The sequence below is a fragment of the Tenrec ecaudatus genome, chromosome 15 (genome assembly GCF_050624435.1).
Source record: "Tenrec ecaudatus isolate mTenEca1 chromosome 15, mTenEca1.hap1, whole genome shotgun sequence".
Lineage (NCBI taxonomy): Eukaryota > Metazoa > Chordata > Mammalia > Afrosoricida > Tenrecidae > Tenrec > Tenrec ecaudatus.
The window spans coordinates 63,614,232-63,620,230 of NC_134544.1; positions in this window are offsets into that span (position 1 = coordinate 63,614,232).

Genomic DNA, 5,999 nt, shown 5'->3' on the forward strand with positions numbered 1-5,999 from the left:
AACAACCTTGCTTTTCAATTTTCAAAAAGAGTCCTTTGAGGATGATTTAGGACCAAGTGGAGTTTTTGTCTGTTGTGCATAGAGTCATTATCACTTGGACTTGGCTCCATATCACTTAATCACAACAACATTAAGATAAACAAACATATCTGTCAATCTGTCTTGGTGAAGGTATAGCCAGAATGCTCCTTAGAAGCAAGGATAATGAGACTTCATCTTATTTCCTGCCTTAGACTTGGTTATCTGGAGACACAAACACACACACACACACACACAACAGTTACAGAGAGAGTGGAGAGAGATGTATATCAAGGAAATGGCTCACACATTGTTGAAGCAGAAAGATAAACAGGAAGGAGGAAAACCATGGGCTTGTAGAGGTGAAGGCAAATGACGCCACGGTCAGCAGGTGGGCTTGTAGAGGTGAAGGCAAATGACGCCACGGTCAGCAGGTGGGCTTGTGGCTTCAAACGTTGAACAAATCGAAGTTGGCAGGCAGTACAGTGCGTCATTGGCCGAAGTAAAAAAGACTAGAGCTTAATGAAACAGAAGCAGCATTCAAATCCAGCAAGAATGGACCTTAATAGCTACATAGCATCAATGTAGGAATAGCAGCCTTATATAGGAATAGATCGAACCCCTGATAAAACTTCCTTCCAATTACATTGGAGCTGTGACCTGGTTAAGAGGTTTGCACTCCACCTTAATCTTTCATGGAATTCATTACAGATGTTGGATCATATCATGGGGGAGGTTCCAACTGCTAAACTAAGAATCTTGACCCAAGTTGGCATAACATCTAACCCTCACATGCGTACTTTAGACAGGTTATCAGGAGATACCAGTCCCTAGAAAAGGCCATCATGTTTAGTAAAGAAGAGGACCATCCAACAAGACGAAGGCCCTTATCAAATGGATTGACCCAGTGGTGGAACAGTGTCCTCAAACAAACCAGTTGTGAAAATAGAGGAGGGACAGGATAGTGAGTGGTTGGTTGGTTGGTTTGAACCAACTTGATGTGTGGTTGCTTTGCTTGTGAGTGGTTGCTCTGTTTGTACCACCTAGATGGCGCCTAACAACAGACGTTAAGGTTGTTTCCAAGTGTTGCGTGTTACAAATCAGAATATGATTAACAAAAGTCCACGTAAATATTTAACCACGTATCGAATCCTTGCACCACACTATGTACTGCTTTAATAATGCAAAAGAAAACATATACTACATTAAAATGATGAATTCATCATGTGATCAGAAACACCCGCAAAGTATTTGGTTCTCACCAATAAGTTCTTTTAAAAATGAATCATCATATTCACAGGCCAAGCGCAAGACTGCCTGTGTTTAATGACAGAACACACGTCTGCTAAAGGTTTATTGGCTAAGTCATTTTCCTTTTCTGGAAAAGAAGAAGATGGTGAATTGCAAAACTCTTGTAAACATGGAAGAAAGTTACATGCAGTGGTGACTGCTAATGTGGGGAGATCCTCAGGGTACTACTGCTTCTGTCTTGTAAGGGGGAGTGTTTGGGCCCCCCTGGAGAGACAGTAGTAGATAAAGGGTCCTTGGGCTGGTGGGGGAGGCATTTTATCGGTTTAAATTCAAAACAAAGCAGCAGCTATCAGGACGAACATGGCAGAACTAACTATTCCTGCTCCAGTCTGAGGCTAGAGAAAGCTGACTCCTGAGCACTCTACACAGAAGCATTTTATCATCCTTCCCTAAGTACACAGGATGCACTATCTGTGAGCAGACATTTCCTCCAGACTGAGATCAATGCCGCGCTTCAGGACCTTCTGACCAGTCTGCTAAGCAACACAGAGAGCCTGCTTGGCACAGGCTGCTGGGACACAATGAAGCAAAATAAACAAAAAGTTCTACCTTCTCCCCCAAAGTGCCTTGATACTCATCTCAAAATCTTCTGACCTTCTGCACATTGGTTTGTTTGAGAAAACACACATGCAAATGAAAGCTGAGAAAGAAAGTAAGGTTCCCTTATTTGGAGTAAAATAAAATCCAACGACTGTAAAAATTATCTGGAAATTTAATTTAGTTTGAGATCAATTTTAAATTGTCTGCAGTAAAATAGAAAACTACCTAAAAGTATCTTCACTAACAAGAAAAAATAAGATAGGTTAAATAAAATAAGCACAATAAAACACTTGCGATTAATCTATAAAAAGGACTATATTCTACAACTGGTGTGTGTATGTTTGTATAGTTAGCAGTTGCAAGAAATCTGCAAACAAAGCATGTTTTTTACTTAGGTAAATGTCTCTTACTGAGAAACAGGGACACTAAGCTTCACAATTATATCACATTATCAATTATAATAATAGAAATGATAGCTCATATTAAAAAATGGATCTTTGAAGATAATGACAGACAAAGCAAATAAGTGCAATCTCTCTCTCTCTCTCTCTCTCTCTCTCTCTCTCTCTCTCTCTCTCTCTCTCTCTCTCCATAGCTAAATTAAGCAACTCTATCATCAATCATGTTAAATTTGTTGAAATGCTTTTAATGTCACTTTGGTACCAGACTGGCTTGTTCTCATACCTGTCAGGCTCCTGGGTTTTTGTTTTAAAAACCAGATGTTTTTAGAAGAAAGCAGACTGACTAGGATTTGATGTTAAAGCATCAGTTTGTCATGAAAGAGGGACCACATTTAAAGATGTGAAAGTTGTTAGAAGGTGAAACTTAAAATAGCTCCAGAGGGTAGAAAAAAGATACAAATAATAAGCATACAAAAAAAGGAAATATAGTCACATTGAGTCCTGTGGATGTAAATAACTGGCATTTATATATTTTTACAAGACATCATAAACTTATTTGATTTTTAAAATTATCATTCTAGTTAGAAATTTATGATCTGTGTCTTTCAGTTAGGACCACTCAACAGAAGACTTGACTGACTTCCTTAAAGTCACAAAACAAGTTAGCTATGGATCTGGAACTTGAATCCAGGAAACCTGATTCTAAATCTGGAGCACTGGATTTCATACACATAAAAACCTTATACCCATATTATCATGCAAATCTATAAATTTAATAATTATTAATCATTGAATTATTTCAGTTCAAAAATATTCTTGAGCATATCAATGATTATGAAGATATTACAGGACCTGTCTTTGCTTCTTTCTGTCATACATGGAGTCACCATGAATTGGTGCCAACTTATAGGTCACTGTGATAGTTAGATTTACTGTGCCAACCTGGCCAATAGGAACATGTGGGATTAATCAGGTCACAGTTTGATTGGAGGGAAAAGGGATACATGGCTCTGCAAGGCCCACCCCCATCTCTCTTGCTCTCTGGTCATCGAACCAACATGTTGCTGCTTTAGTTAGTTCTCTGCCTCAACCTGTGAGCTACACTATCTGTGGGCCAAGCCAACCCATGGATTTTTTCACTAGAGCTTGAGGTTCTTCCAGACCTGCTTCGCCACTCTTGGATCCTGTTGCCTTGCATTACTTGAGTTAGATATCCCATCTGGGACTGCATCGCTTAACTCCTGAGCTACTCACTCTCACTGACACACCCTGCTGTTTGCCCCCTGTATGCAGACTCTGTGGACAGTGTCTGCCCTAGGGAGGACTCCGCTGTCTAGTCCCATGACCTTGGACCTGGCAGCCGATGTGACTTGAAGGACTTCCAATATATTAACTGTTCCACGGAAGTGAGTTGAACTGAGCCCTCTGTACTGCTGTGTGGACCAATTAGCTGTTATATTCCTTCTTGCTGTATATATATATAATCACAAATGTTCTGGTGTTGTTTTCTCTAGAGAACCCTGCCTAATACAGTTCCTAAGAACAATGGCAACAACAGTGTCAAATGACACAGTATAGATCTCCTAAACCCAATCAGAGTGGTGAAAGCTGAAAACAGTAATATACAGCCAATATGCTTTTTCTCCTGGACCCTAAATAAACTATGTAAATCGGTAACTTGGACTGTGTTTGAGTCTGTGCTTCTATATACCATTAGTTTCTGAGTTCACCTTGTTAGTGCTTACATCATTTCTTCTTCGAGTGCACCAGAAATCTATATATTGTCTGTGTACCTCTCCTCATCATGGGGCTGAGATGAACATAATTCAATACTTGCTTTTATGGATCGAATTGTCTTCCCCTGAAATATGGGGGTTAGTGTAATACCTTGTGGGAATGGGATTATTTTTATTGTGTCAATGAGATCATACCAGTGTCTTTAACCATTTGTTTTTGAAATATAAAACTAACAGAGGTGAGAAGTCACAGATGGTGAATATCACACCACATGAAGATTGCCAAAGAAGCAAGAACTGGCCCCCTAAATTTGGACGTTCAGCCTCCTAAAATGTGAGAAAGTCGATTTCTGTTTGTTAAAGCTACCCTCTTCTGCCATTGCTGTTATAACTGCTGTAGATGACAAAGACACGGAATAGGCTAGGATTAAAACATTGCCAGTGTCTTTTCAGGGACATATTGTGTGCCTGGCAATATAATACATATTTCATATGCATCTCATTATGTAATTCTAAAGATCATTTCACTACAAACTTCTATTTAATAGCTGTAGCTAACTGATCCAATATATAGCATTGGGAAGTGACAAAGCCAGGCACTTTAACTTCAAGTTCCTGACACTTAATCATCATGCTATTTTCTTTTTTATCTCCAGCTTGAAGCCAGAGGTTTGTCTGTCACATTTGGTCCACTAGTAAATACTAAGAACCCCACTCTCTTCTGGTACACACTTTTCTTCCTTTCTCAGTCCCTCTCGTATGAATTTTCTCCTTCTGCATCAATCATTCCCAGATAAAGTTTAATCTAAGACATAGGAGCCAGTTACAGTTTTCATTTTCTACCAAAAAATCATGGACTTGTAAACTAATATTTGATCTCAGGCGATAAGACTCACTCAGCCTGAAGTGCTGGGCTGACTCGGCAAGGCAGTCTGTGATCAATTGCCTGCTCTTTGGGCTTCTGTGCTTTAGAGCACAATCCATTTATCTACATTCAACTGTTTCTGTGTCATTGTCAGTGATGTATGATACTGCTTGTAATCTGATTAGGTGAAAGTATCTTCCAGGTTATCTCTCTCTCTCTCTCTCCTATCTCTCTCTCTCTCTCTCTCTCTCTCTCTCTCTCTCTCTCTCTCTCTCTCTCTCTCTCTCTCTCTCTCTCTATCTCTATCTCTATCTCTATCTTCTATCTATTGACATAGCTTTCAAAGTCACCATTCCATCCTCAAGCACAATTGCATAGAAACCAGTTAAGAAAAGCTGAACATAATACATAATCTGACCTTACTAAATCTTTGATGAGCATTGTTTTAGCTGCAGATTCATGGTGACACACTGCACAATGGGGAAAACAATGCTGCCGACAGGTTGTGGATGGTGACTCAGAGTGTTCCATTGGCTGTTCAGAAGCAGGTAGATCCAGAACATTCTTCCTAGTTCATGTTAGTCTGGATGTGCCCCTAGAACCCATTCGGCATCTGAGCAATGCACAGCATTCAGTAACAGAGGGATGGTGGCTGCACATGAGGGGAATTTGCCAAGAATCAAACCTGGGCCTATCTCAGGGAAGACAGCGATTCTACCACAGGAGCATTACCACCTCTGACATATATTGAGTTTGGGGGGACTTTTCAAAGCCACCAACCTTCCTGAACAGCTGCCGGGATGCTTTGATGAGCTCTAGGAAAGCATTTCAAAGAATTTGGTGTTATTTCCTTCACATTTCCTGCCCAGCAAAATTTCATGTGCTTACTCAGATTCATAAGGAGCTGGGGCTTTCTACTCTTATAAAGAGCTAGTCTTTGAAACTCACAGGAGCAATTCTACCCAGTCCTATGGGGTCGCTGTGTGTCAGCATAGACTCAATGGCAGTGAGCTTTTTACCCATATTCATTGAAGCAGTTTTCATCATAGCAAAAAATTAAAACACCTACATGCCCATCAATGAAAGAAGGAGTCCACAGTACATTGGATACTATATCATGGTAAAGAA